The sequence below is a fragment of the Lycorma delicatula genome, chromosome 9 (genome assembly GCF_047948215.1).
Source record: "Lycorma delicatula isolate Av1 chromosome 9, ASM4794821v1, whole genome shotgun sequence".
NCBI classification, from domain to species: Eukaryota; Metazoa; Arthropoda; class Insecta; order Hemiptera; family Fulgoridae; genus Lycorma; species Lycorma delicatula.
In genome coordinates, this window is record NC_134463.1 from 23,578,229 (window position 1) to 23,593,409 (window position 15,181).

General features: G+C 30.1%; 1 protein-coding gene across 7 annotated transcripts in view; it reads right to left on the minus strand.

Moving 5' to 3' along the window:
• Positions 1-15,181, minus strand: part of drpr (multiple EGF like domains draper) — a 283,353-nt gene that overhangs the window by 195,665 nt on the left and 72,507 nt on the right. The window lies entirely within an intron of this gene.

Consider the following 15,181-nt stretch of genomic DNA (forward strand, 5'->3'; position numbering starts at 1 on the left):
ATTTGAACGATAAATAGGCGGAAAAATTATACTGGAGTACTAGAATACAATTATTATTCATAACAGATCGTTGAGATTAAAATTTTCACACAAGTTCTAGGTTCGGCCCCTTTGCTCTTACAAGTCGGATTTAAAAAAAATTGTGAAACATGTGCCTTTTTATTTCCTTGTACGAAGTAAAGGAAGTATTGTGATCGCGAAAAATGTCGGTTTCCAGATTTCAACGGAAATATCCATTTTGACTAGTTTCGGCGTCACGTCTGTACGTACGTATCTCGTTTAACTCAAAAACGATTAGCAGTAGGATATTGAAGTTTTGGATTTAATACTGTTGTAACATCTAGTTGTGCACCCCTCTCCTTTTCATTGCAATCGACTTAACTAAAAATGTCCAAAAAAGTAAAAATCCAAAAAAATTTGATTTTGGACTTTTTCTTAACTGCAGTAATAAGCCCACATTGAGAGCTTTTCAACGGATATATCATAAATGGTACTTATTTTCATTGGTTCCAGAGTTATAGCCAAATAAAATCTTAATTAATGAAATATTTGGATCTAGGGTAAAGCACATCGGTTCGAACCAGACTTTATCTCCTTTTTTTTAAATTTAATATATAGGTTTATTAATAATTATTAACCTCTCATTGTAAGAAAAATTTTACGATGAATAATAATTCAATAATAATAACAACAAAAAAAATGAAAAAATATCAGAAGTTTTTAATTAAATAAAATTTTATACACTTTTCATTTTAAAGAAATGTGTAAATGTAATTTAATAGGCATATAAGGAAGTATATGTTGTCCGCTACAGATTTTTGTTTTCAAATAAAAGTCTAAATGCCGATTAACTTGAGCGATACATTCTGCATTCCTATCACACTCCTTCTAACAATTGTTAGCTGACGCGTTTCGGAGTACCTTCATTCTCAAAACTAGTTTTAGCACTACGAATGTTACAGTGACAATGCTAGGAATGGCAATAAATACTATTACTATCAGTCATGATAATCCTAGAGGAAATATAAAATATCGTGAATGTTCTAAATGCTGATTTTTACGACTCTTGAGCTTTATCTTTCAACGAAAAACCCTTTGGCTACCCTAAAATTGGATTTTTGAAAAACTGTGAAATACTATAATTTTACAAGGCGTGTAAAATTAAAACACCAGTTTTAAAGACAGCAGCACCTTCGGTTTCTGAGAAATAGCATTTTTATTAAAAACCATTTGCTCCCCCTTTTCGAATTATGGGTGCCTACATCATAAAAACAATGTATCCTTTAGATTTACCTACCTAGTTCGGTTTAACCTATACGTGGATTACTGTGTCGTTGATAACGCTTGTTAAGTTCTGTGTTCATCTTCTCTTCTGTTACAGTTCAGAGAATAGAAATCCACGTATAAGAATTCGTTCAAAAGTTCTGACAGCTAAATTGCGAAGGATTTTTTCTACCATAATTCTAGAAGCGTTTAACGATAACGCATATCCTTATCTTAAATGCATCCAGGAAAGTAAACAAATATATTTATTCGTAAATGAAAACAAAAAATCACATATATTTATTCTTTGAAATAACAAAAATATCATTACGACATAAAATTATCATTGAGATTATAATTTCTTGCGTAATCCTTTATGAAAGTAGATATTTTCAGTTACAATTATACAAGTGTTTTGTCATACATACGGAAGTCATAAACCATAGTTTTCCAAGTAAACGTAGCTCGATTTCGTACGAAAATAATAATAATAATAATACTATCCTGTCCCAAATAAGACATCCACATCGAAGATGTTTCCTTTCTTTTTGAGTTCCTATAAAAAATATCTTACATTAAAAGTAAAAAGATCCGAAAAATCTGCCATTATTTATACATTTAACGTAGTGTTGACTGCGATATAAAACACCTATGTAAATTTTATTAATTAATTTTAAACAAGCAAATATAATATTGACAGATTTGAATTGCATAAGATATGGAATTACCGATAAAATAGTAAGACTTCTGAGAATGACATGTAACATTAGAGCGAAAGTGAAAGTGTATAGCCAATTTATTAACTCTTTTTTTACAACAAATCATGTGTCAAAATAAGGAGGATGGTCTGTCTTATAATTTTATTTTATCTTCCAATATACAAAGTTATTTCTAAATAAATCGTAAAGGAAATACTTTTATTAAATCCATATATATCTACGCTAATGCTGATAATAATGCCATCATGTATAACTTGTAAAGAGTGTAAACAATAAATAGAACAAGAACCACCAAACATTATTGCCCTTATAGTGTAAATGAGTATAAAACAAAATACATGATCGCGACTATGGACGGTAGAGATTCAGTGACTCCCAAATTGTGCGCCAGGACGCCCCGGAGAGCCGCGGCCTCTTCACAGGGGCGCCGCGAAATATTGTAAAATCTTCATAATTAACTAAACCAAGAAATTTATAATTATTAATTTAATGTTAATAAAGTAAAAAAATAACGAAGATTCACGGGTAGGGCGCCATGGAAAAATTTTAATTGAAAAAGGACGCAGCGACTCGGAAAAGTTTGGGAACTGGAGATTGGATTTCATGGCGGAGAAAAAATTTATTAAATTAAAGAATTCAAATACTTGGAGAATATGCTGATCTACAAAAATATATGTGGCCCCATTCGAAAATATATTAAATTAGAAAAGCGTACCGATTTTTCCAATATAAAATTTCTTAAGAATAAACTAATTAAGAGATGTCCAAAAATGTAAATATACCGGTAGTCCCAAAAATCGCTTGCCCGAGAAATACAATATTTTAAAAGCTGAAACAATAATACTTATGCTATTAAATTAACAATAAATTTTTTATACATAGTAAGATTTATTATACTTTTTTTTTTTTTTTTAATTTTACAAGAGTTGCTCAAAATGCTGACCATGTACTTCAATAAATTTTTCACTGCGATATTTTGCACTTGTAACCAATTTTTTACGGAAATCTTTGCGTTTAACGTTTCAAATTCATCTTCGATTGTTGTTCTCAACTATTATATATTTCTTGACTTATGAAAGAAAACATTATTTTGAAAATTACCCAAACTGAAATATCCAACGTAATAAGATCACATCATCTTGGTGGCCAGCCAGTTGTAACATGTCTTCCGATCCACTCTTCAAAGTTGCTGCTAATACATTCTCTTACTAATAAACAATAATGCGGTAGAGCACCGTTCTTGTAGCCAAATTAAATTATTATTTTCAAACAAAGGACTATTTTATAGTTCAAGTTGATTCAAAATTAATATTTATTCATTTAATGATGTATTTTGGGTGTCGGAAAATATAAAATTAGTAAAAATGTACATAGTGATACAAATAACACATAACATAATGAAAATAGAAAAAATACTTACATCATAGTGAAACATTATTTAAAGATATAAACATGAAAATAATAAAATATAATCTAACCAAACTTAACCTACGCTCGCTAACCTTGACTAACCAACAATAATATTTTGATTATTTAAGTAATAAATACTACACATCGACTTGGTCTAGTGGTGAACGCGTCTTCGCAAATCAACTGATTTGGAAGTCGAGAGTTCCAGCGTTCAAGTCCAAGTAAAGTCAGTTATTTTTAAACGGATTTGAATACCAAATCGTGGATACCGGTGTTCTTTGGTGGTTGGGTTTCAATTAACCACACATTTCAGTAATAATGGTCGAATTGAGAATGTACAAGACACTCATTTACACTCATACTGTTCATCTACACTCATACTTATCATCCTCTGAAGTATTATCTGAAAGGTAATTATCGGAGGCTAAACAGGAAAAGAAAAAAGATAGAATCACGGAAACAATACGTTAGGGAAGACTGGCATTCTACGAACATCTGACAAAAATGGATTCAAACAGGCCTACAAAGAGAATTTTTTACGGTTGTACTGGTGAAAAAACGAAGGTTAAATGATTAAAGCAAGTTAAAGAAGATCTAAGGATAGAAAACGGATTTAAAAGACAGAAGTTTCTTAAGAAAATATCTTAGAATTTAAAGTCATCCAGAAGGAAAAGATAGAATGCGCTAACCAAAAGTGGTCGGAAGAAAGAAGGAAGCACAGTGAAAGAATGGAGTATCGGAGAGCTAATAAAATAGCCAGAATTTAACTATTCTCTGTGATCCTACATTGATCGGTGTCTAAAAAAATACAAATATTTAATTTCTTCTAGAAGGTTGTGGGTTCTAATACCTATCATATTTCACACACAAAAACTTTACTTCATATCCTGGTAAGAAAAACGACGGAGAGCAGATTTAACAGTTTTTTTTTAACTTCCGGCACCATCATTAGGTATTACTTCAGAGGATGAGATGAATGACAATTTTTGTAGCGTATGAGAATGCTATACCTAACCGGGATTCGAACCCGGGACCTCCAGAGGTTTAACTGCTTATGTGCATACAACTGTCGGCGAAAATAAATATATAATCAAATTTTGAAAGTAGTTTTATTTTTTTAAAGATTTTTTAGTTCAGTATTTCCAGTGGTAATTTTTGTTTTGTTAAATAATATCCACAAATAAAATTTTAGTATAATAGAATTATCTAAACTTCACTCAACCTCTTAAAATACATTTTTCAAAATTGAATAGAATTAACGCCACTTAATTTATACAAGTTACCCAACTAAATTTCACGAATGAAAATAAAAATTTCTAGACGTTTAAATTAAATGAAATGCATGAAAAATTTTCAAATCGTGATTTTTATTTATTAACAATTTCAAAAAAAGAGGATGTTCTCAATTCGACTTGAATGGATATTCGTAGATATTTCACATTAAATATATGTTCAAAACCTAAAGCTTTATTACTAAATGGACTAATGTCTACGATTAATATTATATTTTATAAAGGAAATTGTAATCAGGCTGTAATTTTCTTTTAATAAACTTACGTGATAGAGTTTATGTCATCGAAAACTGAATTTTGTATATTTTTTTCTTTTTTTGTTTTTCTGGGGGGAAAAACGCTTTCGTGTTATCATTGCCCGGACATATTTGTTTAAAAACCCAGGAACGCAAAAATACATCTTCAAAATAAAAAGCCTGTAACGCGTGCTAAATACGAAATAAAAACACAAAGATATATGACATTAAATATCTCAAAATAATAAAATTACCATCTACTTTACAGCAGACATAAATAGTTGGAACACACTATAGTAATTAATATATTTCAACATAAACCGATGATTCTAAGAAATCGTAAAACATATGATATCAGCATTTAATTATCCCTTAGAAAAATTCGTAGTTAGTTTCTTGTTTAAACTTGCGATGCAATGCCGCATAACAGATACAATCCAAACGATGTGGTGCACTGTTAGTCGGCAGTCGCAGCGAGCACAAACTGATACATCTGTTTGTCATCAGATATCCATGAGTGACCCTAATGTGCCCTATTCGCAAACGGCAGATAATAAATCTTCTCTCGACGGTTTTTTTCTACATAAGGAGTTCTACAATGACACAGTGTTTTTAACTGGGTTAAGTTTATTGTTTATGGTAGCATTCTATTAACTTTGCCACTCATCATGAACCACCATCCTCTTCAACAGACAAGATCGGTTCGAAGCAACGCGATTGGTGAAAGGAGGCTGGAAATAAGCCTCCTTTGCCGCACTATCAGAGCGCTCATTGACTAAAATCCCAACAGGGCTGGGGATCCACCAGAAGCTCACAATTGTATCACGGTGGATTTTATAGTCTAATGATGTACAGACTGCTAGGATTATTATAATCTAAATATTTTCGGGTGAAAATTTAATAAATTTAAATAGGATAAATCCAACTAAATAACAGGAGAAATAAAATTTGGGTAACATAGTTGTATGTTAGGGTAAAATTATGGAATATAGAAATATGTTTCACCAATTTTTTTAGCTTTAGTTCACATACTCAGTAACCGATTCTTTACGTCGTTTCTATGAATTTATCTGTTTCGTTACTTATATATATATATATATATATATATATATATATATATATATATATACTCAGATTTCTCAAGTTTGATGTTTTTGTGAATGGCTTTTATTAAACGAAGCGTCTTTTTTAATGGTCATATTCATAAACCTTATAAATGAATGTAAAACTAAAAAATGTAACATAAAACAAAAGTTATTTTCCTTAACTTTCGATTATCAAGTCGGCATTTGAGTAACTGTATGAATATTTATTATTTGTTAGTATTTTTTTTCTGCTATATATATGTATATACATATTTCTGAAGGTTCTACGGATTCCAGATTTATTAGTAGTTTTCCCGTTTCAGGACATGTTCTACTGTTCTACAAGTTTTAACAGAGGACAATAAGTTTTGACAATGGAGTTATTCTGAAACGCGTCTACATATAATAAAAGAATGAAACTAAGAAAGGTAAACAGTACTCAACTTAGAAATAGTAATGTTCTTAACAGAAAATATTATAATTATTATCATCATAACAACTACTAGTCTTAACGTTCCTAATCACAACAATTTTTTTTCAAAAAATAATTAATAAGATATTAACAATTAATATACAAAGCAAATCAATTCAACACTGTTGAATTTTTTTTTTTACCAAATACTAAATGAGTAAAAATTACCGGTTTATTTGTCATTTATATACAAGTAGAACAACAACTATACTAGCATTTTCAGGTATTTTATGTAGGCTGAATCCAATATAATATTATAAGACGAGGCAACCCACAGCCATTTGTCTATAACTAATAAGGAATCTACTTTTCGAATTAGTTGCTCGGTAAGTTTCGTTAAATTCATATGCTGAAGTCGGCGAAGACCTACGCAAAGTAAGCAATTTTCACTACTATTAGAGGGCGTACAAATAAATCTGCGCTCCAAAAGGAAGGTTTTGCCCACTTCAAGGTAAATCGCTTTCTGACACTAGTGTAAAAATACATATATCAGTAACAACATGGGAAAATGTTGATTGAAACCGATGTGACTGAGAGACTAGCACGCGAAAAGATATATCAAGTTGATATAGTTCCATAAGAGACGCGAACTCGGTTAACGTAATTTTGAAAGAAATTATTTTACTTTCTTATTTAAGTATTACATTATATTTATTTATTATTTGTTTACAAAATTTAAGAGGGAAATTTAGATTGTATAGTATTAATACAAATCTGTTACAAAAATTCTCTCAAAAGAATAAGATTGCGTAGAATAAAGGAATAGTCGTAAACTATTTTAATAACATGAAACTATTGCCAACATACAAACAAAAGATTTTTTACGTAAAAATTAAAGATAAAAATCTGATAGAATATTAACATAATATATATAAATCATAGTCCTCTCTCTTTTTTTCTGTTTAACCTCCGGCACCATCGAATGTGGATTCATTTTTCAGAGGATGAATGAAGATCATATGTATGAATGTAAATAAAGTGTAGTCTTGTAACAGTAGGAATGATGGACTATTCCTGTGACGTGTGGTTACTTGAAACCCAATCGCTAAAGAACACCGGTATTCACGATCCAGTATTCAAAACCGTATAAAAGTAACTGCCTTTACTAGGATTTGAACCTTAGAACTCTCGACCTCGAAATCAGCTTATTTACTATGATGAGTTCTTCACTAGACCAATTTGGTTTGAGTGAAATTATAGTACTGAGAAATATTAACTAATCTATTCGAAAATCTTTTAAATATGCTAAAGGATATTTTGGAAGTCGATATTAAACTCCGACAACATAAGTATTTTTTTTTTTTTGAAAATATTCATAGACAAATTAATATCTAAATACTTAGAATTCTAATATTGTACAAAATACCAGATTGAAAATTCAGCTGCTCGTGCGATAATATAGAATTTAAAATTTGTTTTTAAAAAATCTGCCTAAATTTTGTTTTAGTATTTCTATAGTTTAGATTCCTATTTTTATTAATAAAAATGCCAAGGTATTTTATATAACTACCAAAATCAATTTTTTTTTGTCTTCAGTCATTTGAATGGTTTGATGCAGCTCTCCAAGATTCCCTATTTAGTGAAAAATCAAATTAAGTTAATGATATTGTAATACCTGTTATTTTGAAGTTACTATAAAACTGTTTCAACGGTTAATAAAAAAACGAAAATATATATTTAATTTTATCGTAATACGTAAAAAAATAAATAAGAACCTTTTGTACAAAGTTTGCATATAATTTCACTTTAAATACTTTTTTTTTTAAACGAAAATGTTTGACTGATTAATTAATTTTGTTACTTTTATACTGAAATTACTTTTTTCTTCACAACTGGTTTTATATATATAACTATCAAGAAGTTGGAATTCTCAGTATAAGGAATTGTTCTTAATAACACACTTCTTCCACTTACGTACGGTTGAACTTACTAAAGTTGCACATGTACCGTTAAAAGTACCAGTTTTTTATTTTTATCAGTATAGGTTAGTATGTGATACTTAACTATGGAAAGTGGGTTAACTGTGTGGCTAAATCTTGTCTTTGAAAAACCTTAGTAATGAATAATGTATTATCTTTTTTTCTTTTTTACTGTTGAACTTTGAAGTTTTAATATGAGTAATATGTTTAAGTATTTTAAAATATCATAGGAAATTAAGTATAGATCATTGATTAATATTATATATCCGGTTAAGTTCTGTCTTTTATACAAAAGACGACTTTTTTTATTAAAAAAAAAGTAATCAAGCAGGTTGAGAATTTAACACGTACATTAATATTTTTACTATTTAACTTGAAAACCGCGGAATCGTTTATGAAGCGATTACTCGTTACAAACTGAAGGGTAATTATTTATTTATATATATATATATATATATATACACTTCAGAAATAACAAAGATGGACCACTGAATGTGAAAATAGGAGGAGAAAAGATTATGGAGGTAGAAGAATTTTGTTATTAGGGAAGTAGAATTACTAAAGATGGACGAAGCAGGAGCGATATAAAATGCCGAATAGCACAAGCTAAACGAGCTTTCAGTAAGAAATATAATTTGTTTACATCAAAAATTAATTTAAATGTCAGGAAAAGATTTTTGGAAGTGTATGTTTGGAGTGTCGCTGTGAAACTTGGACGATCGGAGTATCTGAGAAGAAACGATTAGAAGCTTTTGAAATGTGGTGCTATAGGAGAATGTTAAAAATCAGAAGGGTGGATAAAGTGACAAATGAAGAGGTATTGCGGCAAATAGATGAAGAAAGAAGCATTTGGAAAAATATAGTTAAAAGAAGAGCCAGACTTATAGGCCACATACTAAGGCATCCTGGAATAGTCGCTTTAGTATTGGAAGGACAAGTAGAAGGGAAAAATTGTGTAGGCAGGCCACGTTTGGAATATGTAAAACAAATTTTTAGGGATGTAGGATGTAGAGGGTATACTGAAATGAAACGACTAGCACTAGATAGGGAATCTTGGAGAGCTGCATCAAACCAGTCAAATGACTGAAGACAAAACAACAACAAAAAATATAAACTTCGGCTGAGAAACTTTCAAAACATGTTCTACTGGTGAAAATAATGAAAAACATTCATATAAATATAAGTTTGGAAAAGCTTTGTTTTCGAGTAACGGCTAGCGAATGATTTCGCTTGAATTACACCTCTTCTAATAAAAACAAGTCCAACTGTAATTTTTGGGACCCAGATTAAAAAGTAAAGTTGGTGATTTTTTATGTAATTTGAGGTCGGAAATACGATAAAACAGATCCCAGAAATGTAAATCTAGTAGTTTTTGTAATATCGATGTTAAACACAAAATTCGGTGTCGAAAAAGTGTTTTATAGGTTTGTTGTATGATAAATAAATGCGAAAGATTTAGTAGTAAAATTTGTAGAGAATTTTATTCTGAGATACGTTACTTTAATACAGCCAATAAAAAGTAAAGAAAAACTTTTAAAAATCGATTTTCATTAGACGGAAAATAGACAGAAAATCGTATTATTCTTTTTGTACATAATAAACATTATTAGTCCAACCAAATTATACTTGAGAAAAATAAAATGGTTACCTGGACTTTTATTAGTGGAAACGGAAAAGGGGCTCATAATAAACATAAAAAAAAAAATAAATGCTTGAACGGAGGTGGTAGAAGAATGATTTGGGGGGGGGGGGGTTGAAAAAACTGTCCAACATAAAAGTTGTAGATCATACAAAAATCTACAATTTGTAGAGGTCACTTTTAACATAACCTCAAAAATCCCGAGAAAAATTCAAAAAATCTTTTTGGTTTTTTATTTTTTATTTTCGCAAAAATAATTTAATTTTGGCGAAATCTGGTTAAAGTGTACCATTCTGTGTCTTAACCACAAATTTTTTTGATGTCAACTTTCGCCGGAAATCGATGTAATACCATTTTTCACCTCTTTTCAACTCTCCACCCCGCTCACGCTTTATTTTCTTACGTTTATTATAAGCTCCTTTACCATATCCACTTATAAAAGTCCAAATAACAATTTTTTCCCCCTTTAAATGAGTTATTTCGATCGGTCTATATTCTTAATAGGGCAGAAAAAATAATAAAATACATGAAATGATAAATGGTATCAGAATAACAAACCTCAGTTACAGTAATTATTCGAAATTCCCTCCTTCACAATGTACACAGCACTCCGCCCGATGTAAAATTCTTCCGGTGTCTTTCCGTATCCTTAGGATCTTTTGAGTAGCATTTCGTATTTTAATGAGTAAGTCTTTAGTAACAATTTTTTTGTTGATATACTGTCGTTTTCATGTGGCTGTAAATGAAATATCTAGTGGCGTTAAGTCAGTTGATCGTGGTAGCCAATCGAGTGGTCCACCATATCCAATCCAGTTTAATAAATTAGCATTCAGGTGATTTCTAACTACTAACGAAAAATGTGGGAAATTCGGGCGAAATATTTCAAGAGCCGTAATTCGAAAACAAAGCGTTTCCAGACCTATTTTTATATTAATTTTTTACATTATTTTCAGCAGTAGAACATGTCCTGAAAGTTTCTCCGTGGAATACTAAGTTTATACTCGTACATATAAACAATTACTCTTCAGTTTTTTAACGAGTAACCGCTTCAAAACGTTCCGCAGTTTTTAAGTTAAATAGAAAAAAGATTAATATACATGTTGAATTCTCAATTTCCTTGACTACTTTTTTTTATATAATAAAAAAAGTCGTTTTTTATATAAGACAAAAAGTAACCGGATATTTAATATTTATCGATGAGATCTACAACTTAATCTCCTATGGTCTAAAAAAAAACATAGTAATCATATTAAAACTTCAAGGTTCAACCGTAAAAAATTAAAAAAGATAATGGATTATTCATTACTAAGGTTTTTCAAAGACAATATTTAGCCACACAGTTAACTCACTTTCCACAGTTAAGTATCACATACCATCCTACACAATGATAAAAAAAAAACAGGTAATCTTAACAGTACATGTGTAACTTAAATAAATACTAAGTTCAAACGTACAACAATTTAAGTTCAATTCCTTATACTGGAGATTCCTTATACTGGAGATGATAGTTGTATACAAAAAACCAGTTGTGAAGAAAAAAGTAATATAAGTATAAAAGTAACAAAATTAATTAATCAATCAAACATTATCGATTAAATATTTTTAAAAAAAATTATTTAAAATGAAATTCCATGCAAACTTTGTACAAAAGGTACTTATTTATTTTTTCATGTATTTCCATAAAATTAAATACTCGTATATATTTTATTTTTTTTATTAACCGTTGAAACACTTTTATAGTAACTTCAAAATAACAGACATTACAATATCATTAACTTAATTTGATTTTAGTAGTTATATAAAATACCTTGGCATTTTTATTGATAGAAGTCGCAATCTAAAATATAGAAATACTAAAGCAAAATTTAGGCAGATGTTTTAAAAATAAATTTAAAATTCTACATTATCGCACGAGCAGCTGAATTTTCAATCCGATATTTTTACAATACTAGAATTCTAGTAAAGCTAGTTGTGCTTGCAAGTGTGGGCGGTAGCGATGAGGCAGGAGGACTCTCGAACCCCCGAGCGAAACAGACCGAGTCCCGGTGGGGAAACCTCATTCGGGGTGTCCCCGTTAGAGACTTTGGCTTAAAGACCGAGCCCGGCTCCCGGAGTGGGGACCCAGGGACGGCATAGCCGGTTCTGGTGGATCCTACTGTAGGGGTCTGACGCGGGTGCAAAGTAAAGATTCGATCGGCGGGCCGGGACGGGAAAGCCCGTTAGAGTAGAGAACACTCTCCTGGGCTGTGTTATACTTATTTGCAGGATCCGGCCCATTGGAGAAGGTGGAAAATGAAAATCACCAAAGAACAACGGTATCCACCCACGATCTAGTATTCAAATCCGTACAAAAGGTTCAAATCTTTACTAGGATTTGAACCTTAGAACTCTCGACTTCGAAATCAGCTGATTTAAGATGACGAGTTAACCACTACACCAGACCGGTGGGCTCGATGTTATTTAAATAAAACAGTATGCTTGTCATATTAAACATTTACTATGGCTACGTATAATCTCGTCTGAAATATAATACCATCTCTAGGAGCTCCTTCAAAAAAATCAAAACTACTTTTCTAGATACAAAATGAACTGGTAGACAGTACTGCTCATAAATATCAATAATTTACATTAATAAAGTATATTAAAAATTCAAACTTATTTAAATATTTATCAACGAGCTAACTTTGTTGAAAACAAAAGAAAAATCATTAACTCTTAATTTGATAAAGAACTACCGTTCTTTATCAAATCATACAACAGAAATCTTTAGATATAATAAGGTTTAATATTTCTGCGCATCCGTTGCCATTTTTAATAAATTACTATCCTGTTTAAGGATCTCGCTACCAAATTATTGAAATCTGTAATCAATATCTCTTAGCGATGAGTTAAAAAAAATAACATCTTAGTTCTCTGTACCTCTATCAACAAGACAACATAATGCGTGCTCAAAAAATTTCACTAAAGTTTTGCGCTTAATTTAATTTTGTCAAATAAATTTTATTTTGTAGTTATTTAGCGCGTATCTATTATTTTCAATCATTAACATAATTTTAACATTAACTTTTATTTCCAATTAATTGTGTTTTTTCTGATACAGCTTTGATCAAAGGTTTTCCGCAGTTTTCCTGGATCTAACGAAGTAAGTGCTAAAGATGTTTCTTTTTTTATCCTTGGAATAGCATACGTAATACTAATTTCTAATGAGATCTATATAGTGTAATGTACTGACTGACATGTATAAATCAGAATAAAATAATTATTTATTTATTTTATTTACAAATGGATTTTCTAATGAATATATCGTACCTGAACTTAAATGTATGTTACATATATATATATATATATATATATATATATATATATAGAAAAATTATAATTAGCCAACTTTTCCTACAGTAACAATTTTCCTTCAACTCATGATTGATCATTCTCGGATCATAATTTGAATACTTATGACATTTTGATGGGTTTACAAGTTTAAAAACATTTATATATTTTATATATGTAGAGTTTATAATTGATGTGAACATATGATGGACAAGCATGATATATTAATACAGTATAAAAGTAATTCTTATAAGTTAAACATATTTATAGTCTGTAAACACGTCAATTATTTATTATTTATATTCAGTCTATAAGATCAACCGAATTGTAATGCAGGTCTTTTATAAAAAAACACGTCTATTCGATCGTTTCACAGGTGGGGCAGAGTAATTTCTATTGTTCATTAAATTTTTAATAGTTGTTCCCCTGACGTTTACGATTAATAAACATTTTGAATCAATAGTAAATACAAATTACATAATTAATACAAGAAATAACCCCACATTTGATGAAACGTTTTATGTCATACCAAAACAGTAAATACACATTCAACTCTATGTTCTGTGGTTTAGTCATTCTGTTTAGGATTTACAACTATCAGTATTATAATTTTTTATTGCCGTTAAAAATTCACGAATATCGAATCAATTACTTTCATCGTCAAAGTTTTTTTAGCACGTTTTAAAATTTAAAAACTACTTAGCTAAAAATGAATAAAGAAAATGTTAACGAAATTTTTATCGTAACCTAAACCAAAGTTTTTCTCATCGTTATCTTAATGAAATATAGGTTTTTGTTTGTTTTTGTAACTAAAATTACGTAATATAATTAAAAAAAGCCAAAAAACAGTTAATAATTTTATTTAAAAAAATATGATATAACTTAAAAATCCCACATATTGACATAGAAATGACCCTGTCATTTCACTGAAACAGTCTTGATCTGGACGGACTGTCGATGAGAATCACAAACATTTATATTGGTTTTACTTAACAGTAACAATAAAACAGCCTTTTAAATAGGCTACATATGGTTTGCTTTTAAAAGCATTTATTATGCGACAATTTTATTTTCCTTTACTCTTAAAATTAGGTTTTTAAATGTTATACACTTGCAGCATAGTACTTAAAAACTGGAATGATTAAATGATTTAAAAAAGAAATGCTGTTCGATAAATGTTCCACTCAAACATACCAAAATAATATTAACACTGAAGTTTTAGGGTATAAGACTTAAAATTTAAGCGTATTACTTTACGTAGACCGTAAAAATTGACTGTACAAGACTACACTTCATTCATATTCATACATATTATCCTCATTCATCCTCTAAAGTAATACCTTGCAGTGATTCCGGAAGATAAACAGAAAAAAGAGAGACCGTATAAATTACCGTTTAACTGACCAACTACCAATGCGTCTAACGTTTTGTTAATTTCATTATTAATAATTACACCACGTAAATAATTCTGGGGGTAACGACTCGCTTTATTTCCTGTTTAGCCTCCGGTAACTACCGTTAGGTAATTCTTCAGAGGATGAATGAGGATGATATATATGAGTGTAAATGAAGTGTAGTCTTGTACATTCTCAGTTCGACCATTCCTGAGATGTGTGGTTAATTGAAACCCAACCACCAAAGAACACCTGTACCCACGTTCTAGTATTCAAATCCGTGAAAAATAACTCAATTTATTAGGACTTGAACGCTGTAACTCTCGACTTTCCAAATCAGCTGATTTGGGAAGACGCGTTAACCACTAGACCAACCCGATGGGTCATGGGGGTAACGACTACAAACTGTAAAAAAAATCCCC